Source organism: Balaenoptera borealis (assembly GCF_965194805.1).
Source record: "Balaenoptera borealis genome assembly, chromosome: 4".
Classification (NCBI taxonomy): Eukaryota; Metazoa; Chordata; class Mammalia; order Artiodactyla; family Balaenopteridae; genus Balaenoptera; species Balaenoptera borealis.
This window is the reverse complement of record NC_138861.1, coordinates 81,594,092-81,621,820: the sequence shown is the minus strand read 5'-3', so window position 1 is coordinate 81,621,820 and position 27,729 is coordinate 81,594,092. Positions and strand designations below refer to the sequence as shown.

Below are 27,729 nucleotides of genomic sequence, written 5' to 3'. Positions count from 1 at the left end.
AAGAGAGGTCATCATGACCAGAGCATTACTGTATTCTCAATGATTATTCAGCATTTACCAGTACAATTAGCCATCAACAAGGAGAAAGCAGATTATTTCAGCTTGCTTCCTGACATTGGAATCGTCTGACATTTGACATCTTGCCATTTAATTGTTAAGAAAATTTTCAGCTGGAAAGTTCCTTTAGCATTTTACTGAACATCTGGGACCTAAAGTTAAATCTAATAACTTATTTTCTGAGTGTGCTGCTTTCTGTTCAAACTGATTCTATCTCTCCCAGAGAAGTGTTTCAATTTATTCTACTTTTTTCTTTCAAATATATACCAAGTAAACATAATTTTATTTTTTAACATGTGTGGGAGTAATGTCAGGAAAATTCTTGGGAATAATGGACTTGTAATTGACTCTGAAGGCAAGAGCGTTAGTCTATGAAAAATAAGAACATTAAAATTGACATCCTTTAGACTCAAAATTTTATTAAAATAACTTTTATTTATGTATTTATATTTTATTTTTTTAACATCTTTATTGGAGTATAATTGCTTTAAATTGTTGTGTTAGTTGCTGCTGTATAACAAGGTGAATCAGCTATACGTATACATATATCCACATATCCCCTCCTTCTTGTGTCTCCCTCCCACCCTCCCTCTCCCACCCACCTAGGTGGTCACAAAGCACTGAGCTGATCTCCCGGTGCTATGCGGCTGCTTCCCACTAGCTATCTATTTGACATTTGGTAGATATGTATTTGGTATTTGACATTTGTATATATGTCAATGCCAAACTCCCACTTCGTCCCAGCTTACACTTCCCCCTCCCCGTGTCCTCAACTCCATTCTCTATGTCTGTGTCTTTATTCCTGTCCTGTCCCTAGGTTCTTCAGAACCATTTTTTTTTCTTCTTTAGATTCCATATATGTGTTAGCATACGGTATATCTTTTTCTCTTTCTGACTTACTTCACTCTGTATGACAGACTCTAGGTCCATCCACCTCACTACAAATAACTCAATTTCGTTTCTTTTTATGGCTGAGTAATATTCCATTGTATATATGTGCCACATCTTCTTTATCCATTCATCTGTCAGTGGACACATAGGTTGCTTCCATGTCCAGGCTACTGTAAATAGTGCTGCAATGAACATTCTGGTACATGACTCTTTTTGAATTATGGTTTTCTCAGGGTATATGCCCAGTAGTGGGATTGCTGGGTCATATGGTAGTTCTATTTTTAGTTTTTTAAGGCACCTCCATACTGTCCTCCATAGTGGCTGTATCAATTTACATTCCCACCAACAGTGCAAGAGGGTTCCCTTTTCTCCACACCCTCTCCAGCATTTACTGTTTGTAGATTTTTTGATGATGGCCATTCTGACTGGTGTGAGGAGATACCTCATTGTAGTTTTGATTTGCATTTCTCTAGTGCTTAGAGATGTTGAGCATCCTTTCATGTATTTGTTGGCAATCTGTATATCTTCTTTGGAGAAATGTCTATTTAGGTCTTCTGCACATTTTTGGATTGGGTTGTTTGTGTTTTTGATAGTGAGCTGCATGAACTGCTTGTTATTTTGGAGAAGAATCCTTTGTCAGTTGATTCGCTGGCAAATATTTTCTCCTATTCTGAGGGTTGTCTTTCCGTCTTCTTTATGGTTTCCTTTGCTGTGTGAAAGCTATTTAACCTTCATTAGGTCCCATTTGTTTATTTTTGTTTTTATTTTCATTTCTCTAGGAGGTGGGTCAAAAAGGATCTTGCTGTGATTTCTGTCACAGAGTGTCCTGCCTATGTTTCCCTCTAAGTGTTTTATAGTATCTGGCCTTACATTTAGGTCTTTAATCCATTTGAGTTTATTTTTGTGTGTGGTGTTAAGGAATGTTCTAATTTCATTCTTTTACATGTAGCTGTCCAGTTTTCCCAGCACCACTTACTGAAGAGGCTGTCTTTTCTCCATTGCATATTCTTGCCTCCTTTATCAAAGATAAGGTGACCATATGTGCGTGGGTTTATCTCTGGGCTTTCTATCCTGTTGCATTGATCTATATTCCTGTTTTTGTGCCAGTACCATACTGTCTTGATCACTGTAGGTTTGTAGTATTGTCTGAAGTCAGAAAGGCTGATTCCTCTAGCTCCATGTTTGTTTCTCAAGATTGCTTTGGCTATTCGGGGTCTTTTGTGTTTCCATACAAATTGTGAAATTTTTTGTTCTAGTTCTGTGAAAAATTCCATTGGTAGTTTGATGGGGATTGCATTGAACCTGCAGAGTGCTTTGGCTGTACTGTCATTTTCACAATGTTGACTTTTCCAATCCAAGAACATGGTATATCTCTCCATCTGTTTGTATCATCTTAATTTCTTTCAGCAGTGTCTTACAGTTTTCTGCATAAGTCTTTTGTCTCCTCAGGTAGGTTTATCCTAGATATTTTATTCTTTTTGTTGCAGTGGTAAATGAGGGTGTTTCCTTAATTTCTCTTTCAGATTGTTCATCATTAGAGTATACGAATGCAAGAAATTTCTGTGCATTAACTTTGTATCCTGCTACTTTATCAAAATCATTGATTATCTCCAGTAGTTTTCTGGTAGCATCTTTAGGATTCGCTATGCAGAGTATCGTGTCATCTGCAAACAGTGACAGTTTTATTTCTTCTTTTCTTATTTGGATTCCTTTTATTCCTTTTTCTTCTCTGATTGCTGTGGTTAAAACTTCCAAAACTATGTATGTACCATTTTCTTAACTGTTTTGGGTTTGTTATTGTAGGTCTTTTCCTTCTCTTGTGTTTCCTGCCTAGAGAAGTTCCTTTAGCATTTGTTGTAAAGCTGGTTTGATGTTGCTGAGTCTCTTAACTTTTGCTTGTCTGTAAAGGTTTTACTTTCTCCGTCAAGTTTGAATGAGATCCTTGCTGGGTAGAGTAATCTTGGTTGTAGGTTTTTCCTTTTCATCACTTTAAATATGTCCTGCCACTCCCTTCTGGCTTGCAGAATTTCTGTTGAAAGATCAGCTGTTAACGTTATGGGGATTCCCTTGAATGTTATTTGTTGCTTTTCCCTTGCTGCTTTTAATATTTTTTATTTGTATTTAATATTTGATTGTTTAATATGTGTCTTGGCATGTTTCTCCTTGGATTTATCCTGTATGGGACTCTCTGCACTTCCTGGACTTGACTGACTATTTCCTTTCTCATATTGGGGAAGTTTTCAACTATAATCTCTTCAAGTATTTTCTCAGTCCCTTTCTTTTTCTCTTCTTTTTCTGGGACCCCTATAATTTGAATGTTGGTGCATTTCATGTTGTCCCAGAGGTCTCTGAGACTGTCCTTGATTCTTTTCATTCTTTTTCCTTTATTCTGTTCTGCGGTAGTTATTTCCAGTATTTCATCTTCCAGGTCAATTACCTGTTCTCTTGCCTCAGTTATTCTGCTATTGATTCCTTCTAGAGAATTTTTAATTTCATTTATTGTGTTGTTCGTCATTGTTTGTTTGCTCTTTAGTTCTTCTAGTTCCTTGTTAAACGTTTCTTGTATTTTCTCCTTTCTATTTCCAAGATTTTGGATCATCTTTACTATTGTAACTCTGAATTCTTTTTCAAGTAGACTATTTCCTCTTCATTTGTTTGGTCTGGTGGGCTTTTACCTTACTCCTTCATCTGTTGTGTATTTCTCTGTCATCTCATTTTGCTTAACTTACTGCATTTAGGGTCTCCTTTTCACAGGCTGCATGTTCATAATTCCCGTTGTTTTTGGTGTCTGCCCCCAGTGGGTACGGTTGGTTCAGTGGGTTGTGTGGGCTTCCTGGTGGCAGGTCTGGTGCCTGTTTTCTGGTAGATGAGGCTGGATCTTGCCTTTCTGGTGGGCAGGACCGCATCCGGTGGTGTGTTTTGGGGTGTCTGTGAACTTAGTATGATTTTAGGTAGCCTCTCTGCTAATGGGTGAGTTGTGTTCCTCTCTTGCTAGTTGTTTGGCATGAGGTGTCCATCATGAAGCTTGCTGGTCATTGAGTGGAGCTAGGTCGTAACACGGAGATGGAGATTTCTGGGAGAGCTCTCGCCAATTGATATTACATGGGGCTGGGAGGTCTCTGGTGGTCCAATGTCCTGAACTCGGCTCTCCCATCTCAGAGGCTCAGACCTGACACCCGGCCAGAGCACCAAGACCCTTTCAGTCACACGGCAGTGAATGTGGCAGTCTCCATTATGAAGTCAGATTATGAGGGTCTACAATAGTTGTTCAGCTAGAACAGGCTGACTTGGGAGCAATTTGTCTACGAGGCTGTCTTCAGCATCTGGTGGCTAAAAGAGTAGGTCTCACATGTGCTGCCAGAATCTTAAACGTTTATATAGAGGTCTTCATTGGGTTCAGTCACAGATTTGGTACAGATGGTCTCAAAAACACCTTACTGTCTCAAGGTTCTGTGATTGAAACAGCTCCTAAGCCTGAGGGTCTACCAGCTGCAGAAGATGAGACTGCCTTGGGCGGCCTGCAAGCTGATTCTTGCCATGAACCCTGCTGTTGCCGTTGTGGAATCTGGCTTCCCCTGCTGCTCTGCAGTGAGTTTTCAGTGAAGCTTTCTCTCTGTGCTGATGAGATTCATGCTACCTGAGTTTCCCAAAGCCATAGAGTGCTTAAATGTTGGGGCTGCATTACAAACCCAGCAAACCTGGCCCCAAGGTCTGTGTTACGTCACCAAACGAGGGTGGGGAGGCCACGCACCTAAACGCCTCACCCTCACGAGCCACCTCCTCAACCTTGCACCGCCACAGGAAGAGTCGCCTGTGCCGGCGCTCCTGCGCAACCACACAAACCCCTCTCAGCCTTAGAGGCTCATGTTTTCAGTCTAAAATAACTTTTATTGTCACTAAATGGAGTGGGTGTTTGAGGAGTTTAAATATCATTGTGGACATGCAATTCTTTAACAGGAAAAGATCCTAAGGTTAAGTCTACACATCTGATGAAAATCATCCATTTTTTAATATTAATGATAGCTACCATTAAAAGCCTACTATGTTCAAGTCAACTAGCCTAAACTCTTTATGGATCTCATATTACTTAATCCTTGCAAAAATCTTGCTTAGAAACTCATTTTATAATAAGAATAGGGTGGAAACTAAGAGAACTTCTTGTTCAAGATTTTTCATAGGCTCACAAAGTATTAAGTAGTTGTGAAATTAATGATTTTCATATAAAATATTTCAATAATAATTTTAAGTTATAGGTGAGGTGAACAATTGAGGTAAGTTTTCCAAAGAAAATATGTGTAGATATTTAATTATTACTGTGGTTAAGAATTCAAACAGGGCATAGTAAAGACAGCTTTTCTTTGTTGCTGTCTGGAACCTCAGTTGGAGGACATGAATGCTGGGGGCACGAATCATATGAAAGCTCATTAAGTCACAGGTATGGCAGTTGATACTGGCAGTTAGCTGAGACCTTAGTTGGAGCTCTTAGCCAGAACATCTATGTATAGTCCCTCCAGGTGGGCTGGCTCTTTCCTCTTAGCATGGAGTCTAGGTTCCAGAGAGAGACAGAGCTAGAGATGAGAGAGACAGAGACAGAGACACAGAGAGAAAGAAGGGGACAGAGAGAGACAGAGAAACCAAGATACTAAACTATATCCTTTATGACTTAGCCTCAAGTTCCCATAGCATCACTTCTGTAAGTCTCTTCCTTGGCCTCTATGGCAGAGACTGCTAGTTCCTCTCTAAGTTCATGTTCTCCTATTTTTTCCTGGGCATTCTAACCTCCCTCCAGTAAGATGTGAACCCTGTGACTGAAGTATAGCTAATGGACTATGAGTAAAAGATATGTACACCTTTTGAAGACTTAGCCATTAAAAGACTTATGACCACTATAACTTGTACAACCTGGAATATATTAAACCTTCAGGGTGACTTTGAAATTACATGAGAATGATGGCTGACTCTCCAACAGCCTTGGACCCTCAATAGCTGCATTGAGGAGGACAACCCCACTATGAAGCTCAACCAGTATTGTTATGAGAAGAAGAAACGAACTTCTGTTCTGTCTGATCCACTGTACATTTTTTGATCTATTTTCTACAGAAGTTACTCTATCAAACATAGCCTGAAGAGTAACTGGTAATGAGTTGGGGCTAACTGAATTTTAGTGTGAATAAATACCTTTCATGCAACTGTCAACATTATACATAACAATTACAGTCCATGGACCTTCCTACTATAGTTACACATATAACAAAAGTGACATCTTTTGACAGTATTGCTAAAAATTGTTCTGAAAGTTCTAACAAATGCTATTAAAAAAATAAAATATATAGTTATTGAAAAGAAAAAAGGACAAAACATAAGTGTATAATAGGATTACTTAGAAAAATCAGTGGAAGGAACAAATAAAACTAAGAGTACAGTGAGACTGCTTTTAAAAATAATTATCAAAATTTTATAGTTATTCTACAAATATGGAAACATAGAACATATAAATTAAACATATTTTATTCACACTAAAAATAAAAAAAAATAAATATTTAAGAATAAACTTTAATAATACTAGATCTTTAAAATTTTGGAAAAATAGTATCCAGAGCATATTTTAGTATATATCAAAACAGTGTAAAGCACATGTTAAAAGATAATTTTCAAAATCTTAAACTCCTCCTGAAACTTGTTTATTGTCTTGGTCACTTTGGTGTTCTCATTTTGACTGTTTCATCCCAAAGCCTGAGGGATTTGAAAGTATCATGCATGTTTTGTGCAGTAAAACAGTGATATGCCCCACAGGGAAACTTTTTCTCAGGCTTGGCTGTTGTGTTGTTTTTCTTGGAGTATCCAGGAGTAAAAGGTCAAAGAACCACACCAGGATAAGAACTCCAGTTCCTCTTTGAAGACTCACCGGGCCCTTCACAGCAGATGTAGCCTACAAGCCAGCCATGTGGCTGACAGGGTCTTGGTGCTCTGGCCTGGTGTACCAGAGGAGGGATAGCCGAGTTCAACACATTGGACCACCAGAGACCTCCCGGCCCCAAGTAATATCAGTCGGCGAGAGCTCTCCCAGAGATCTCCATCTCAATGCTAAGACCCAGCTCCACCCAATGGCAAGCAAGCTGCAAGCAAGTTTGTTGGCATTGGAACACCCAATGCCAACAAACTAGCAAGACAGGAACACAACCACACCCATTAGCAGAGAGGCTGCCTATAATCATACTAAGTTCACAGACACCCCGAAACACACCACCAGATGCGGTTCTGCCCACCAGAAAGACAAGATCCAGCCACACCCACCAGAGCATAGGCACCAGAACCCTCCACCAGGAAGCCTACAAAACCCACTGAACCAACCTCACCCACTGGGAGCAGACACCAAAATCAACAGGAACTATGAACCCACAACCTACGAAAAGGAGACCACAAATACAGTAAGTTAAACAAAATGAGAAGACAGAGAAATATGAAGCAGATGAAGGAGCAAGGTAAAAACCCACCAAAGCAAAAAATGAAGAAGAAATAGACAGTCTACCTGAAAAAGAATTCAGAGTCATGAGAGTAAAGAGGATCCTAAATCTTAGAAATAGAATGGAGAAAATACAAGAAACGTTTAACAAGGACCTACAAGAACTAAAGAGCAAACAATAAATAATGAACAACACAATAAATGAAATTAAAAATTCTCTAGAAGGAATCAATACCAGAATAACTGAGGCAGAAAAATGGATAATTGACCTGGAAGATAAAACAGTGGAAATAACTACTGTAGAGCAGAATAAAGAAAAAAGAATGAAAAGAATTGAGGACAGTCTCAGAGACCTCTGGGACAACATTTAACGCAACAACATTCGAATTATAGGGGTCCCAAAAGAAGAAGACTAAAAGAAAGGGACTGAGAAAATATTTGAGGAAATTATAGTTGAAAACTTCCCTAACATGGGGAAGGAAATAGTCAATCAAGTCCAGGAAGTGCAGAGAGTCCCATGCAGGATAAATCCAAGGAGAAACACGCCGAGACACATAGTAATCAAACTAACAAAAATTAAATACAAATAAAAAATATTAAGAGCAGCAAGGGGGGCTTCCCTGCTGGCGCAGTGGTTGAGAATCTGCCTGCCAAGGCAGGGGACACAGGTTCGAGCCCTGGTCTGGGAAGATCCCACATGCCACAGAGCAACTAGGCCCGTGAGCCACAACTACTGAGCCTGCGCCTCTGGAGCCTGTGCTCCGCAACAAGAGAAGCCGCGATAGTGAGAGGCCCGTGCACCACGATGAAGAGTGGCCCCCGCTTGCCGCAACTAGAGAAAGCTCTCGCACAGAAACCAAGTCCCAACACAGCCATAAATAATAAATAAATAAATAAAATTAAAAAAAAAAAAGCAGCAAGGGAAAAGCAACAAAAACATTCAAGGGAATCCCCATAAAGTTAACAGCTGATCTTTCAGCAGAAACTCTGCAAGCCAAAAGGGAGTGACAGGACATATTTAAAGTGATGAAAGGGAAAAACCTACAACCAAGATTACTCTACCCAGCAAGGATCTCATTCAGATTTGATGGAGAAATTACAACTTTTACAGACAAGCAAAAGTTAAGAGAATTCAGCACCACCAAACCAGCTTTACAACAAACGTTAAAGGAACTTCTCTAGGCAGGAAACACAAGAGAAGGAAATGACCTACAATTGCAAACCCAAACAATTAAGAAAATGGTAATAGGAATATACATATCGAAAATTACCTTAAATGTAAATGGATTGAATGCTCCAACCAAAACACAGACTGGCTGAATGGATACAAAAAAAATAGCTGTATATACGCTGTCTACAAGAGACCCTCTTCAGACATAGGGACACATACAGACTGAAAGTGAGGGGATGGAAAAAGATATTCCATGCAAATGAATATCAAAAGAAAGCTGGAGTAGCAATTCTCGTATCAGACAAAACAGACTTTAAAATAAAGACTATTAGAAGAGACATAGAAGGACACAACAGAATGATCAAGGGATCAATCCAAGAAAAAGATATAACAATTGTAAATACTTATGCACCCAACACAGGAGCACCTCAATACATAAGGCAAATGCTAACAGCCATAAAACGGAAATCAAGAGTAACACAATCATAGTAGGGGACTTTAACACCCCACTTTCACCAAAGGACAGATCATCCAAAATGAAAATAAATAAGGAAACACAAGCTTTAAATGACACATTAAACAAGATGGACTTAATTGATATTTATAGGACATTCCATCCAAAAACAGCAGAATACACTTTCTTCTTAAGTGCTTATGGAACATTCTCTAGGATAGGTCGTATCTTGGGTAACAAATCAACCCTTGGTAAATTTAAGAAAATTGAAATTGTGTCAAGTATCTTTTCCAACCACAATGCTATGAGACTAGATATCAATTACAGGAAAAAAACTGTAAAAAATACAAACACATGGAGGCTAAACAATACGCTACTAAATAACGAAGAGATCACTGAAGAAATCAAAGAGGAAATTAAAAAAAACCTAGAAACAAATGACAAAGAAGACACGGTGACCCAAAACCTATGGGATGCATCAAAAGCAGTTCTAAGAAGGAAGATCATAGCAATACAATCTTACCTTAAGAAACAAAAAACATCTCAAATAAACAACTTAACCTTACATCTAAAGCAATTAGAGAAAGAAGAATGAAAAAAAAAAACAGTTAGAGGAAGGAAAGAAATCATAATGATCAGATCAGAATAAATGAAAAAGAAATGATGTAAACAACAGCAAAGATCAATAAAAGTAAAAGCTGGTTCTTTGAGAAGATAAACAAAATTGATAAACCATTAGCCAGACTCATCATGAAAAAAGGGGAGAGGACTCAAATCAACAGAATTAGAAATGAAAAAGAAGTAACAAATGACACTGCATAAATACAATGGATCATGAGAGATTACTACAAACAACTTTATGCCAATAAAATGGACAACCTGGAAGAAATGGACAAATTCTTAGAAAAGCACAACCTTCCAAGACTGAACCAGGAAGAAATAAAAAATATAAACAGACCAATCACAAGCACTGAAATTGAAACTGTGATTAAAAACCTTCCAACAAACAAAAGCCCAGGACCAGATGGATTCACAGGTGAATACTATCAAACATTTGGAGAATATCTAACACCTATCCTTCTCAAACTCTTCCAAAATATAGCACAGGGAGGAACACTCCCAAACTCATTCTACAGGGCCACCATCACCCTGATACCAAAACGAGACAAAGATATTACAGAAAAGGAAAACTACAGGCCAATATTACTGGTGAACATCTATGCAAAAATCTTCACCAAAATACTAGCAAACAGAATACAGCAGCACATTAAAAGGATCATCCATCTGGATCAAGTGGGCTTTATCCCAGGAATGCAAGGATTCTTCAATATATGCAAAACAATCAATGTGATACACCATATTAACAAACTGAAGGATAAAAACCATATGATAATCTCAATAGATGCAGAAAAAGCTTTTCACAAATTCAACACGGATTTATGATAAAAACTCTCCAGAAAGTAGGTACAGAGGGAACCTACCTCAACATAATAAAGTCCATATAGACAAAGCCACAGCCAACATCAGTCTCGGTGAAAAACTGAAACCACTTCCTCTAAAATCTGAAAAAAGACACGGTCGCCCACTCTCAGCACTATTATTCAACATAGTTGTGGAAATTTTAGCCACAGCAATCAGAGAAGGAAAAGAAATAAAAGGAATCCAAATTGGAAAAGAAGAAGTAAAACTGTCACTGTTTTCAGGTGACATGATGCTATACATAGAGAATCCTAAAGAGGCTACAGAAAACTACTGGAGCTAATCAAAGAATATGGTAGAGTAGCAGGATACAAAATTAACGCACAGAAATCTCTTGCATTCCTATACACTAATGATGAAAAATCTGAAAGAGAAATCAAGGAAACACTCCAATTTACCATTGCAACAAAAAGAATAAAAAACTTGGAATAAACTTACCTAAGGAGACAAAAGACCTGTATGCAGAAAACTATATGACACTGCTGAAAGAAATTAAAGATGATACAAACAGATGGAGAGATATACCATGCTCTTGGACTGGAGAAATCAACATTGTGAAAATGACTATACCACTCAAAGCAATCTACAGATTCAATGCAATCCCCATCAAACTACCAATGGAATTTTTCACAGAACTAGAACAAAAAATTTCACAATTTGTATGGAAACATAAAAGACCCCGAATACCCAAAGTAGTCTTGAGAAAGAAACACAGAGCTGGAAGAATCAGGCTCCCTGACTTCAGACTATACTACAAAGCTACGGTAAATGAAGGCAGTGTGGTAGTGGCACAAAAACAGAAATATAGATCAATGGAACAAGATAGAAAGCGCAGAGATAAACCCATGCACATATGGTCACCTTATTTTTTATAAAGGAGGTAAGAATATGCAATGGAGAAAAGACAGCCTCTTCAATAAGTGGTGCTGGGAAAACTAGACAGCTATATGTAAAAGAATGAAATCAGAACACTCCCTATCACCATACACAAAAATAAACTCAAATGGATTAAAGACCTAAATGTAAGGCCAGACACTATAAAACTCTTAGAGGTAAACATAGGCAGAACACTCTATGACATAAATCACAGCAAGATCCTTTTTGACCCACCTCCTAGAGAAATGGGAATAAAAACAAAAATAAACAAATGGGACCTAATGAAACTTAAAACCTTCTGCACAGCAAAGGAAACCATAAACAAGACGAAAAGATAACCCTCAGAAGGGGAGAAAATATTTTCAAACAAAGCAACTGACAAAGGATTAATCTCCAAAATATACAAGCAGCTCATGCAGCTGAATATCAAAAAAACAAACAACCCAATCCAAAAATGGGCAGAAGACCGAAATAGACATTTCTCCAAAGAAGATATACAGATTGCCAACAAACACATGAAAGGATGCTCAACATCACTAACCATTAGAGAAATGCAAATCAAAACTACAATGAGGTATCTCCTCACACCAGTCAGAATGGCCATCATCAAAAATCTACAAACAATAAATGCTGGAGAGGGTGTGGAGAAAAGGGAACCCTCTTGCACTGTTGGTGGGAATGTAAATTGATACAGCCACTATGGAGAACAGTATGGAGGTTCCTTAAAAAACTAAAAATAGAACTACCATATGACCCAGCAATCCCATTACTGGGCATATACCCTGGGAAAACTATAGTTCAAAATGAGTCATGTACCACAATGTTCACTGCAGCTCTATTTACAATAGCCAGGACATGAAAGCAACCTAAGTGTCCATCAACAGAAGAATGGATAATGAAGATGTGGCACATATATACAATGGAATATTACTCAGCCATAAAAAGGAAAGAAATTGAGTTATTTGTAGTGAGGTGGATGGACCTAGAGTTTGTCATACAGAGTGAAGTAAGTCAAAAAGAGAAAAACAAATACCGTATGCTAACACATATATATGGAATCTAAAAAAAAAAAAGGTTCTGAAGAACCTAGGCGCAGGACAGGAAAAAAGACTCAGACATAGAGAATGGACTTGAGGACACGGGGAGGGGGAAGGGTAAGCTGGAACGAAGTGAGAGAGTGGCACTGACATATATACACTACCATATGTCAAATAGCTAGCTAGTGGGAAGCAGCCGCATAGTATAGGGAGATCAGCTCGGTGCTTTGTGACCACCTAGAGGGGTGGGAGAGGGAGGATGGGAGGGAGACTCAAGAGGGAGGGGATATGGGGATATATGTATACCTATAGCTGACTCACCTTGTTATACAGCAGCAATTAACACAACAATTTAAAGCAATTATACTCCAATAAAGATGTTAAAAAAAAAAACCTTAAGAGCAGAAGAAATTGTAATAAAGTCAGAGATGCATTGTATTCCTATATGAGAGGACTAATGAGTATAATAATGCTTGTTTTCCATTAATTAATTTATAAAATAAATGCAACTGGTGTCACGTCAGTCTACAATTTTGGGTATCAAGCAGATTTAAAAAACAAAATGGAATAAAATAGAAGTAAGATACGGAACATATGATCTTACAATTTATAAAGTACAGGAAAATATGAATGCAAAGTATTTATTTCTATAAGTTATGGAAAGAAAGCAATGAAAAAATTTATAAAGATAAAACTAGTTATTATTCTGCAATAAAACTTAAAACCCAAGCAGCAGCAATTATATAGAGATATACGCAATAACAGAAGTTCTGGCATATGACATGGAAAGAATGATGTGTAAAGGGAGGTGTTGCTAAAAATAAAGCTGAGAGTTACTTTCTACAGAGACGTTAGGGAAAATATATCCATTTTATACTCAAAAGCAGTCAAGGTTTAGCTTTGTAAAGATGTTTAGGAATCTGTAGGTCTGTCCTGTGAGAGTTTTGTAGAGATGAGGAATGTCAAGGCTGTTAAGAAAACAGGAAGAAGTGCAATGTCAATTCATTTAATTTAACTGATATTAAAATCTTAATTTATCAAAAAATCTCTGTTAAGGTAGATTTAATTTTTCCAAAATGTTAAACATGACTAAATTTGTAAACCTATATTCAAAAGCCTAAACTTTACATTTAAAGAATCCTTCACATTTCTCAGGATGGTAAACTGCAGCCCTGTTAGGTGAAGGAGTAAGTCAAGGTCCTATTACCAGGTGGAACAAGGGGAGAGGGAAAAAATTCTGCTAAACGAGCTGTAGCTCTATCCATGCTAAGAGGTAAAAGAAAAACTGCTCTTTGATTCCTGGAAAGATATGTTATTAACCCAAGTAAGTTTATTTCTTTAAGCTATATCTTAGCTGCACCAAAATTGTGTCATTTTTCTTTCCAGTGGTTAGTTGGTATAGTTCAGAGAACTACTGAAAACTTTGATCCTAAAAGCAAGGCAAATCAGCAATACAGAATACTTTAGGGACCATGTCTTTATTTTGGTGAAGGTTTAGGGGTAGGTACACAGCCCCACGTGCAATCCAAAGAGCTTGCAAACAGAGCAGCTATAAATGATGTCTCAGGCAAGAGAAAAAAATATTCCTCGTATTACACATAGAGGCTTAAAAAAAGGTTCCTTCTGTACTAACTAATGGATGTAAAAACTGCACAGGTAAACTCTACTGAACCGTTCTAATTACCATTTAATGACAACTCTTAAAATTGAATTTGTCAAAGGTAAGTAATACTATCAGTGAGATAGCTGGAGAGAAACTTTGAGTGTGGATCTATTTCCTTTATTTGCTAGAATAAAAATACTTTCATTAACTGAGAAGAATACATCTAAAGATTCAGTTTGAAGTACTGTCAATAATCACACTTTCCCTGGCACCTTGATTTCTTCTACACTGTATAATGTTTACTTTTATTAATTTTCCTTATCTGTGTCATTTCTTATTGATGCATTCATAGTTGTTTTCTCAAATGAAATAAAAGTTGGTGTAATAAAAATAATTTCTAAGAATTTTATAAACCTGGCTTTAGATATAGTTTGGCGGCTTAGTAGCTCTTGGATTCTGCACCTAACTTGAACTCTCTTAGCTTCACTTTCTCAGTTTACAAAAGAAGAAATGTCAATCTAGCTCTCAGTATTATTGTAAGGTTATTATAAGTGTTAGGAAATTGCTTTGTTAATTGTAACTTGCCACGTGATTGCAAGTAAGTAGTAATATCACGTTTAATAGTGATTCTGTCCATATGAACTTGTGCCTGGCAGCATCTCTCAGTGGTCTCCACACTGGTTGTGTTCATCCATCCACTGGCCCCTGGAGAGTCATGCCTGATACAACCTATTATTGTTGTAGGCTCTGTTTCTTCTTCCATCAGCTTTGAGACACTTGGCTCCAAATGGCAACTGCCTGCTGCAATGGGCTGCCAAAAGACACAGTTTCCTAGTAGTCGATGTCTACGTCTGTCTGAAATTCTTCTACAGTGAATCTTGAGAATGTTTCATCAATCTTCCCTGCCGACTGATTCTACTTTAGTCCAGCATACAGGAAGTGAATGGATATCTTGCTGGTATTGAACGTGCACACATGTCCTGCCCAGAGGATCTGTGCTACAGCCAGTGGAGTTGCAATATGGTTGAGCTGAATTCATTCTAAGAAACCATTCTAGCCGATCCTGCAAGTTCATAATGCCAAGCCTGGAATGTGGCATGTGCTAATTTATGAACTTCTTATGGTCTCATGATGCCTAATAAAGTGCTGATCTCACTGTGAATATTTAATTAAAAATTTGGTTTCACTGATAATTTATATAACAAAATGGTAAAATTCAGGTTACAAAAGATTTTATCTTGAACTTGGAAATCATAAAAGTAACTGACGTTTATTGAGCACTTACTATGTCACATATTTTAAAGCATACTGTATGTCACAACTTCTTTTTATTCCCTTAGTTTATTATTACATAGGTTTTCTGATAAGGAAACTTAGGCACATGGGGTTCAAGGAATGTGCCCCAAATAGCCAGCAAAGAATATACCACGGATTTGAACTGAAAGGACCCGTCTCTGAACCTGGGCTATTAATCATTCAATCATTATGCCTTCTAACCATTTTGGTATGCTTGTCAACGGAGAGATGTCTAAACATTGGGATGAATACTTGAGAAGTAAAGTACTCATATGAACCTCAGATAAGGGAGAATTAATGTCCCAGAGCTGTTTCTTGGACTATGAGTCTTATATTTGTGTGTAGGTATTTGGGTGTATAATTTGCGGCATTAAAATGTGCAATGCCACTCATTTTCTGAGGAAAGCTATCTTGTTTAAGGAAGGGGATTAAATGAAAGTACATAAAAATAGCATAATAATATAATCACTTTAATACAATAAAGAGTATCATTTGGGGGAGTGTGACCACATGTTTAAGTCAATTGGGAGAAGGCGCTCCCTTAATTCAGTAAGAGCAGCAAGGGCAGCTATAAGATTAAACAGTTTAACATTAGCTGATCTAAGAGACTGGGTATGAGGAGTGAACGTGACCTAGGTTAGTAACAACCTGAATCTCTATATAACATCAGGAAGAATTACTGGAGTCTGGGTCGCTGGTGACCATGCGAGCCTCAGAGTAACAATAACAACAGTAATGTAGCACTTCCCAGAGGCAGAAATCATGGTGACATCAGCAGTCATGTTATAAGGTTTTCCGTGATGCAACAGAGCAGTCATCAGCACCAATAAAGAAGAAATGTAAAACTTATTTAGGATAACGTATGAACAACTTAGGACTGTACAAAAGAGGAGGACGGATAAATTGTGCTGGGTTTCTGATATCTCACAGTTGGAGTTCTGGACAGTAAATTCTATTTTCTATTTCCTTTTTTTTAATCTTATATTAACTATATACATCTATCAAAATCCTCTTCCAGGTTGAGAAACCAACTTTTATATAAATGGAAAAGGGAAAGTCTACATGCTATTTTTTTGTTTTTGTATCGAACTGGATTAATTTATCTAGCACCATGAAGCTACATTATAATCACACTTAGTTGCCCTGATATTTAAGAATAATCCACTTGAAAAGACTTAAGAGTGCAATCTTTCATACAAGAAATAATGAGGGCAAAATTCCTGTTAAATAAATATTACTGACAACTAAACATGAGCTTTAAAATATTTCTATTTCTTAATAATCTCAAAAATAATTCAAGACAAAAAGTATGCTCTTTTGGATAGTAAACTATTGCTGATTTTGCTGAAACTTAAAATTTAAGTGTTACATTATAAATATCTTTTTTCTAGGTTGCTTGCAAGATGATAAGTTAAAATGTGGTATCCCAATTCCCCTATTTTTCTCAAATAATCACCAAAGACATAAGTAATACAAAAGACATAAGCATGTGACAGGCAACACAATTGCCTACATTATTCTTTGAAAAGGCCTATTTCTTTTTTTTTTTTTTTCTTCTGTAAATGTTTGTATGCTTGGTGTTTTTCAAGTAGAAGGCGCAGAGTATGATAACCTCTTTGTTCAGAGGAAAAAAATGGGTGAGGATAACAAGAATTAGTAAGTCTGTCTTGACTTCCTGAATTCATATGGTAAGTAAAAATAATTTTTCTCAACTTTACTGACTTTCAAAGTTGAGCAGGACTATGCCATTTAAATAAGAAAGGTAAAAGTTTTGGAGCTATTATCAAAACTTATAAACACTGTACTGAATCAGTTGCTGTGACTGTATAGCACTGTACGTGGTTCAAGGAGTTTCACGTTAAACCTTGGAAACAGTGTGATCAACATTAATCAGATGTACCCTTATATAAATACAAAAACTATGGGGTTTTAGAGAAAGGAAACACTAGTTTTGGATGGGTAGGATCTAAGAAGTTTATCTGGAGGAGATAACCTTTGAGCAAAAATTTGAAGGTAACTTTGGGTTTCCTTAGTAGCTATGGATTTATCCTAGCTACCATATAAAGATTAATGAAAGTCAGTCTATGAAAATATATAGAACATCTGAAGCTAGATTGGAATACAAAGGCTTTAAAAACAGAAAACTATGGTAAAACTCTTCTGTGCCATAGTTAGTTTCTCCTTCTTAAAATAGAGACAAAAATAATACCATCCTGACTTGCATTGCTGGTGCTATAGGGAGGTTACTTAGTACTATAATGTTGTTGGCAACACACAATTTGTAAGACATACAAATGATAATTTATAGATTGCCAATAAAATTAAGATTAACTTCATTTGTATAATACATTATGTTTGATACAACAAAAACAATTAATGAGGCTATTAAGTAAAACAAAGCCACTAGAGTCAGAAAGATGAATATAAAATCAGGGTGCCTTTGGACTTTACGGATTATACTGTAATAGGCAGAATTATGGTTCCCCAAAACGTTTTAATCCCTAGAATCTAGGAATATGTTATTTTACATGACAATGGGGAGTTGGAGTTGCAGATGAAATTAAAGTTGCTAATTGGCTGACCGTCATGACCTTTTCCTGGATTATATGGGCATGTTCAGTGTGATCACAAGGGTCCTTAAATGCAGATGAGGGAGACAGAAAAGTCTGCGTTAGAGGGATGTGATGTGAAAGACTCAACTAGCCATTGCTGGCTTTGAAGATGGAAGAGTGGTGTGAGCCAAGAAAAGTAGGTGGCTTGAAGCTGGAAAAGAAACAAACAAAAACAAGCCAGAGTCTTGCCTAGAACGTCCAGAAAGGAACATAGCCTTGCTGACTCATTGACTTCAGCCCAGTAGGACCTATTTCAGACTTCTGACATTCAGAACTGTAACATAATAAAGTCGTGTTGTTTTAAGCCACTAATTTGTGGTAAAATGTCACAGTAGACATGAACACTAACAGAAATACCATGTCTGCTTTTGCACCATTGCATTCCCCGCATCTAGCACACTATCAGTCCTCAACAATTATTACATGAAAGAAGAGGTGAGTACATTTATTTGTTTAACTCTAAAAGTATAACCTTTTCTCTTTAAGACTCAGTTAACTGATTCACCTATCAAATGGAATTGACCCACATGAATTTGAAATGTCTCCCTCTAGTATAGTTTTACAATCCCTTCTATTTGATTAGATATCACATTGAGTATTAAAGACAAGAATTTGGGGAAAAAAAGAGAGAAAGAGAAAAAAAAAAGGTAATGTGGCCTGGTTTGGTCTTTGGAAGTCATACCACAATATTTGTTGTTATTTTGATGAATCATTATATGGGTACACTTAGGTATGCATATGCACTCAAGAATATTGCAACCTACATGAAAATATCATTTGGTTTTATTCTATAGTTCACACTGTGTGTGCCAAAGAGCTGCCCCAACACTGTCCCTCTGAAGCTCCAAAGAGATTCATAAATGATACATGGCTACCATACCATCTGTAAGACCATTTCCCACAAAATTCCACAGGTTCTAATACTGCTATTAAAGAAATTCCATCCACACTCACAGAACACACCAAGCTCTAGCAGATATGGCAGGTCCCAGCAATCTGCTTCTTATAATAACTAAGCAGCTGTCTTGATGAATCAACTTGATTCATGACCACATAATGTGCTTTGATGTTCAAGAAACTTTACTCTGGACAGTTCAGGAGTAAACTGCCCAGAGTAAAAATAAGGTATTTTTTTTTTTTTAACACTGAAAATATTTTTATGAGGTGTGATTTCTGCATGCCTGTCATCTGGGTTCACAGACACATGCTCACCACAAAGACGCACACAGCCCTGGAATTCCCAGAAGACCAGCTGATCACAGGTCAGGGTTTATCACTTAGGGGTCCCTGGTAAGGTACTGAGGGGCAGTCACCAAGTAGAGTCTCTGGCATTGGGAGATGATGGGGGATCCTTCTGTGAAAAGCGATTACGCTTTTCCTTAACAAAGAGAAGCAAAGGTCAGACTCCTTCTGGGAAGCTGTGTAAAGGAGAAGTATTTTTGTTGCATGATGAACAAAATGGTAAAACAGTCTACAACTTATAAGCTATATGGTAGTTTTGGCCACATATGGGTCAGTTAAGATATCAGTGGGTACTGTGTTACTTTTCTCCAGCTATCCAGATGGATTCTTTAAGGCAAAATCCATAAATCAGCATGAGTAAAATTCCCCTTAACTGAAGCAAAAATATCTGATGGCTTTTCCCAATACCAACAATTAGCTCCAGATCTAAGGGAGATAGCTAAGAGTCTTAATCTTAATCTCTTAATTGGGTATTTTCTTTTGGGAATGATTTTACTGCATCCTTTCTTGGAACAATAACCCACTCCCTTCTTGTTTGCATGGAGCTCCTGTTTTCATTTATTACCCATTTTCATCCATACCCTTCCTCCTCTGGTGGGATTCTCTGGGTTGGCTATATTGCTTATTAATAGGGTATACAGTAACATCAGTATGGCCAGACCTTTCTGTTTGCTCCATTCTAGTGAAGATCCCATGGGATTGGACAAGTACTTGCAATAAAGTTAAGCAGCCTCTATTTGTCACATGGCCACATGGGTGTCTAGAGTCCTCAACTTCTTTTATCCTACTTCCCAAGGAGGTAATCATCAATGTATTACACTAAGTTACTCTTTTTCTTTTAATTAATTAATTAATTAATTGTTTTGCTACATTGGGTCTTTGTTGCTGCGCGTGGGCTCTTCTCTAGTTGCAGCGAGTGGGGGCTACTCTTCATTGCGGTGCATGGGCTTCACATTGCCTCATTGCAGTGGTTTCTCTGTTGCGGAACACAGGCTCTAGGTGTGCGGGCTTCAGTAGTTGTGGCATGCAGGCTCAGTAGTTGTGGCTCGCGGGCTCTAGAGCGCAGGCTCAGTAGTTGTGATGCAGGGGCTTAGTTGCTCCGCGGCATGTGGGATCTTCCAGGACTGGGGATTGAACCCGTGTCCCCTGCATTGGCAGGCAGATTCTTAACCACTGTGCCACCCGGGGAGTCCCCTGCACTAAGTTACTCTTAAAGGTTATTCAGTTGGAACCCTGCAGTACCAGATTATGATAGTATGGTGGTAAGGTCAAACATACTCATGAAAAAACCATAAATGTGTGTTGAATATTTTTCCATGAAAATGCAAATTGTGCCTTAGTGGACTATGAGATAGAAAAGAAAAAGGACACAGCTGCCAAATGTATTATAGTATACTAAACACCCTTAGTGTGTTGTAATTCTTGAAGAGTTTTACTATACAAGGTATGATGAAGCAACCAAGGGAACTACCTTATTTAATCCTTGATATCTACTGTTATGGACTGAACTGTGTTCCTTACAACTGGGAGTTGAAGTTCTAACTCCCATTATGATTATATTTGGTGGTAGGGCCTATACGGAAGTAATAAAGGTTAAGTGAGGTCAAAGGAGTGGGGCTTTAATCCAACAGGGCTGGTGTCCTTATAAGAAAAGGAAGAGACACCATGATTCCCTCTCGTTCCATGTGCAGACAGAAGATTATGCTCTATAATGCAGGTGGGCCTCAACCAACCAGTTGAAGGAGCTGATAGAACAAAGACTAAACTCCTCTGAGCAAGAAGGAATTTGCCAGCAGAATTCTGAAACTCTTCCTACTAGCAGGGTCTCTAGCCTGCTGGTCTACCCAGCAGATTTTAAGCTTACCGAGCTTCCACAATTCCATGAACCAACTTCCTTAAAATATATCTTTTCTCTCTCTCTCTCTCTCTCGCTATAACATCCTGTTGGTTTTGTTTCTCTGCAGGACCCTGACTGCTACACTCTACACAAATACCACCCTATTTGGCAGTGTTTAAAATTAGTGCTATGCCCTCCTGATCATTTATTCTTAGACTCCATGCTAGCAAGGATTTATCAGACATCTGCTAGTTTCTCTGCAGAATGGCTCAGCTATTTAACAGAATACACTTTGGTTTTCAGGGTCTCCTAGTCATGGTCCCAGGCACTTATATTTGGGGTGATTAAAGGTTGTAGGTAAGTTACTTTGCAAGTGATTATATTCTCTCTCCATGTACCTACTGCATGGTCCTAGTCCCCTCCTACAGAAATCTAGTTTTCAGCATGGATACTATAAGAACCATGAAATAATAGCAGTGTTTGCTAACTTTTTTTTTGCTTGGCATTATCTGACTATCTTCTTGGCCAATTCCTCTGTGTCTAACATCATTTACTCCTGATTCCATTGGTAAGACTTGTCCACTGTAATATTTTTGAGACTTTTACCACTTTATACCAAAGATGCATAGAGAGCCACTTATAACATCAAATCTACATCATGTTTCCAAACTCATCATTTTTCTTGTCAAGTAGTACCTTAGCCATTATAATTCATGGGCCTATAGCTACTACCAATGTTTTTTACCACAAAGGTTTAAATGTCAAATCAGATTATGGTGACAGATCTCTTCCAACTTCAAACTTTAATAATGGTTCAAAGGGTAGAGGTAAGCACCAGGCACAGATTAAACAATCCTTTCCGGGAAGAGCCCAAAACCATCAGAGGCAGTTTCCACGATTCTCTTTTCTCCTGCCTAAGACATGATTTGGTTTCAGATTAAAGGAAATTTTTGAGCAGCACATGTGAAAATACTGTTCACAAACAAAGCCATTTCTGTTTTGTAACTGCTCTATTTTATACTCCATTAATTACATAGATAGGAAAATGCTACGTGACGCCTTCCATTCTCCAGCCAGTCATGCCCCATAAATGTATACATTCCTATTTTAAAGGCAATAAGCAATCTAGAAAGACTAAGTACATCCTGCTAAAATAATATTTCAGAGTTAGGGATTCCTTGGTATCTTTCTTTTAGCAAACATCATTAACTTGTTTACAGGAAGGTCTGGTCATCAGCACCTTTACCAGGTAGTCTGCTGGAGCAATTCATACTTCTGGGTATCTTTGTGTGGAAGAAGTAACAGCCCTGCTATTAACCTTTTCCTTCCCAACAGGGCACATTCTTATTGACCTCCATAGCAGAAGAAGGAGATAGACAAGAATGTTCACCAACAAAAACAATTACCTTATTTTCTTCAAGACTCGCCCATAGTGATTTAGAAAACGGTATTATGAAGCTTCCATAAAAATAAAACAAAACAGTGTAACTTAATTTTGGAATTCAAATTTCTAGAAATAGTTCAGTTCCTCCTTACGGAGGATGTTTTAAGGAAAACTATTGATAGGTATGATTTAGAAAACTAATAGAAAGTTACATTATTTAATCAAGTTAATAACTATTCCTTTGTATATGGAAATCAGAATTATATGTGAATTTTTTTGCAAATTTGGAAAAAAATAAAAATGTAAGATGTTTAAAAATGTTTTTTAGTAATTTGGAATGTGTTAATTTGTGAAGATAGTTATTCTGAAAAATTTAAAAAGCATGTATAATGATGAAAAATTAATTTCATCATTATGAAATAATGAATTTCATTCATCACTCAATTCCTTTGCATGGTGATATAACTCCCTGAGAGCCAGATGCCACAAATTGATCTCATACTTTTTTAGAAGCGTAGGAAAACTGAGTGTGTCAAGTTAACACCTAAAAACTACATTGTTTTATGATGCTTTTAAAAATAATAAAGAACTGATGACTCAATATATTATATTCTTATATTTTCTTATTAAATAATATTTAAGATGCTTAAGAGGTATTAAAATAATTTCTCATACTAATATCCAAAATGAAATTAAGAGTATATTTCAAATACTTTCTATTTATTTGGCCTTTTTTGCTTCTTGATAAAACTGTAGACTTTTCTTTATATGTAAATGTATAATGTTTTAACATTTTATGTGTTTTATATATGTGTAATTTCATTGTGAACAAGCCTTCTTGTTTTCATTTTATTTTAAATCATGTAACTTGTATGTAGAAAATCTATTGATACTTTGAAATACTTTTTAATTTACATATCCTAAAAACACTAATAACAAAAAAGTTGAATTCTAATAAATTTCTAGTTGATTTTCTTTATTATGTGTATGTGTTTGTGAGGCAATATCTTGTGTAAAATGATTATTTTGTCTTGTTTTCTATAATGGTTTGACCGCTGCTTTACATCTTATTTCAAGGACTTGACACTTTAATATGCGATTTAAGATTTTGTAACTGGCATTTTATATCATTTAATTCTGGTTTTTATTATACTGTAAATCCTAATCTATTATTTTACCTCCCTAAAATATGTAAAAAATATTAGCTTCATTTATTAGTCTTATATTTTAATTTTTAAGTAAAATAAAATACATTTAAATAAAATACATTTTATTATAAATGCTTCTTGTTTTCTTGCTTAATACTGTTTCCAAAGAATGCAAATCATTCGCATATATTGAATATTTTAACATTACTTTATTCTCTTATTGTTTTGTTATTTCAGTATAATATTAAATCAAGACATATAAATATTCATAGAAATAATGGAAAGTTCCAACAAAAGTAGCAATGTTTTAATACTTTAAGTGCCTTGTTAAATAGCTGATGCCAGATCTATTGAAATTCATTTTATTTAATTCTCAAATATAGTCCTTTAATACATTCATTGCCCTAGACGACGTATTCTAGAGACTCCATTCCAACTCATAACAAACATTATAATATTTCTGTTGTAAATTTTGAAAATGTTTTTTATAATACTGTCTTTGAAATTATTTGACCATGATGATCTAATTTAATTTAACCTTATATGACTTTTCAGCTATGGGAATGCTTACAAAGGGAAAAATTTAATCCACATATTTCCTTACACATAATGAAATTTTATTGTATAAAAATCTAATGATGTTATTTGATAAGAAAATTATCACCTATCAGTTTTCATTTTGCTGTTTTCTTTAACATATAAATATATTATTAAGAAACAAGTTCTGGAGACTGAATTCAAATCCCAGGTATGTCATATCCTTGCTCTCTGACTTTGGGAAACATTACTCCAACTCTGTGTGTCTCAGTTTCCTCATTACTAAAGTAAGAATAGTAACAATGACTATATCATAGGCTTCTTATGAATATTAAGATTTATAAATTTTCTAGAACAGGCATATAAAATGTGCTTAGGCACATAAAAATATTATTTAATTATTATACTAAATATAAGTAAATAAATTTAAAACAATAATCAATTTGAGACTATCTCAACAGTTTTAAGGGGACTCTGAAAAAATCAATGCCTTGCTCACTATATCTATGATGCCTAAAATAACACACTCTTGCTATCACATACATGAGCTTTTATCATGAAGGATGTTTCATTTTCTCTTAGTACTTAAGAATCTGAACTAAAATATTTTGAAAATTAATCAGTATGTAAAGTTATTGAACTATTTTTCTATATACTGTTCTATTATAATACTGTTAATACTAATGAGTATTCTGTAGATATATTGTTTTATAATAATGCTATTAATACTAATATTAATACTATTATAATACAAATAAAATAGTTAAAAATCAAATAGTTTTTGAACCATTTTTCTGTAGATATATTGCTTTACTATAATACTATAATTTATCATAATAAATACTATAATACTATAATATTAACATAACACTATAATACTATTTTTCTGAGATATTTTATTATAATACTATTAATATAATACTAGATATATTGTTTTATTATAATAATATCACTCCTACTATATTTTCTAATAAGATATAATTGACATATATTAGTTTCAGGTGCACAATGTAATAATTCAATATATGCATGTGTTGCAAAATAATCACCACAATACATCTAGTTAATATCTATCGTCACACACAGTTACAATTTCTTCTCTCCTAATGAGAACTTTTAAGATCTACTCTCGTAGCAACTTTCAAATATATAACACAGTATTATTAACTATAGCCACCATGCTGAACATTACATCCCCATGACTTATTTATATTATACTAGAAGTTTATACCATTTGACCCTCTTCACTCATTTTGCCCATTCCCCATCTCCAGCTTCTAGCAACCACCAAACTGTTGTCTGTATCTATGAGATTTTTTTTTTAAGATTCCACATATAAGTGAGATCATATGGTATTTGTCTTTCTTTGACTTATTTCATTTAGAATAATGCCCTCAAGATCCACCCATGGTGTCAAAAATGGCAGGATTTCTTTCTTTTTTATGTCTGAATAATATTCCTATGTGTGTGTGTGTGTGTATACCACATCCTTATCAATTTAACCGCTGGTGGACATGTAGATGGTCCCGATGTCTTGGCTACTGTAAATAATGCTGCAATGAACATGGGAGTACAGATATCTTTTCAGGTTAGTGATTTCATTTCTTTTAGATAAATACCCAGAAAGAGAACTGATGGATCACATGATAGTTCTATTTTTAATTTTTTGAGGAACTTCTATATTGTTTTCCATAGTGGCTGCAACAATATACATTCCCACTAATAGTGCACGAGGGTTCCCTCTTCTTCACATTCTCACTAACACTTATTATTTCATGTCTTTTGATAACAGCCATTCTAACAGGTATGAGGTGATATCTCATTGTGGTTTTGATTTACATTTCCCTGATGATTAGTAATGTTGAGCATCTTTTCATGTGCCTGCTGGTCATCTGTATGGTTTCTTTGGAAAAATGTCTAGTCAGATCCTCTGCTCATTTTAAAATCAGGTTGTTTGATTTTTGTTGTTGTTATTGTTGAGTTGCATGAGTTGTTTATAGATTTTGGATATTAACTACCTTATCTATGATTTGCAAATATTTTCTCCCATTAAGTTGTCTTTTCATTTTGATGATGGTGTTCTTTGCTGTGCAGAAGCTTATTAGGTTGATGTCGTCTCACTTGTTTATTTTTGCTTCTCTTGGCTTTGCTTTTGGTGTCAAATCAAAAAAATCATCACCAAGACTGATGTCAAGGAGCTTGTAAACACGTATGTTTTCTTCTAGGACTTTTGTGGTTTCAAATCTTACATTCAGTTTGATTCTTTTGCATGTAGCTCTCTAGTTTTCACAACACCATTTATTGAAGAGCCTGTCTTTCCCCATTGTATATTCTTGTCTCCATTATCATAGCATAGATTTATTGCTCATATAAATGTGGGTTTATTTCTGGGCTCTCTACTCTGTTCCATTGATCTATACATCTGTTTTTGTGCCAGCTATGTTGCTTTGATTATTGTAGCTATGTAGTATAGTTTGAAATCAGGGAGCACGATACCTCCAGCTTTCTTCTTCTTTCTGAAGATTGTTTTGGCTGTTCAGGGTGTTTTGTGTTTCCGTAACAACTTTAGAATTATTTGTTCTATTTCTGTGAAAAATGCCATTGGTATTTTGATAAGATTACACTGAATCTGTAGACTGCCTTTGGTAGTATGGCATTTTAACAATATTAATTCTTCCATCTCTCAGCACAGTGTATCTTTCCATTTGTTTGTTTCATCTTTACTTTCTTTCATCAATGTCTTATAGTTTTCAGAGTACAGGTCTTTCACCTTCTTGGTTAGATTTATTCCTAGATATTTTATTATTTTTGATGAACTGTAAATGTTTTTTTCCCCTTAATTCCTCTTTCTGATAATTTGCTATTAGTGTATAGATAGGCAACAGATTTTTCTATTTTGATTTTGTATCCTGCAATTTTATTGAATTCACTTCTTAGTTCCAATAGTTTTTTTGGTGGAGCCTGCAGGTGTTCTATATACTATATCATAGCATCTGCAAATAGAGATTGTTTTACTTCTTTCCAATTTGGATGGCTTTTATTTTTTATTCTTGCCTAACTGATTTGACTAGGACTTCCAGTACTATGTTGAATAAAAGTGGTAAGATTGGGCATCCTTGTCTTGTTCTTGATCTTAGTATAAAATCTTTCAGATTTTCACTGTTGAGTAAGATGTTAGCTGTGGACTTGTCATTTATGGCCTTTATCATGTTGAGGAATGTTTCATCTATAGCCATTTTTTTGAGAGATTTTATCACAAATGGATGTTGAATTTTTTCAAAAGATTTTTCTGCATCTATTGAGATGATCATATGATTTTTATTCTTCCTTTTGTTAATGTGGAGTATCACACTGATTGATTTGCAGATTGAGTTGCAGATGTACTTTTCCTTAACCTTTGAAGTATAATTTTACTAAATTCTAGGTTGGTGTGGTTTTTCTTTAAATAATTTAATATTTCACTCCACTCTTTTTGTTTGCATGGTTTCTGTGAGAAGTCTGCTTTGCTTTTGTTTATATCTTTGTTCCTTTGTAGGTAAGTTCTTTTTTTTCTTTTAAGAGTTTCTTTTTGTTCTAGTTTCCTGCAGTTTGAATATGATGCAGTTTGTTTTGTTTTGTTTCCTGGTATTTATACTGCTTGGT

General features: G+C 35.9%; 1 long non-coding RNA gene across 2 annotated transcripts in view; it reads left to right on the top strand.

Annotated features, from left to right (window-relative positions):
* The window catches only part of LOC309628087, a 483,589-nt gene extending 463,380 nt beyond the window's left edge, over positions 1 to 20,209 (top strand). For both annotated transcript variants that reach the window (XR_014244141.1, XR_014244142.1), the window contains exon 5: positions 14,776 to 20,209. This is a non-coding gene — a long non-coding RNA (uncharacterized lncRNA). The remainder of the gene's footprint in view (positions 1 to 14,775) is intronic.
* Positions 20,210 to 27,729: the final 7,520 nt, after the last annotated feature.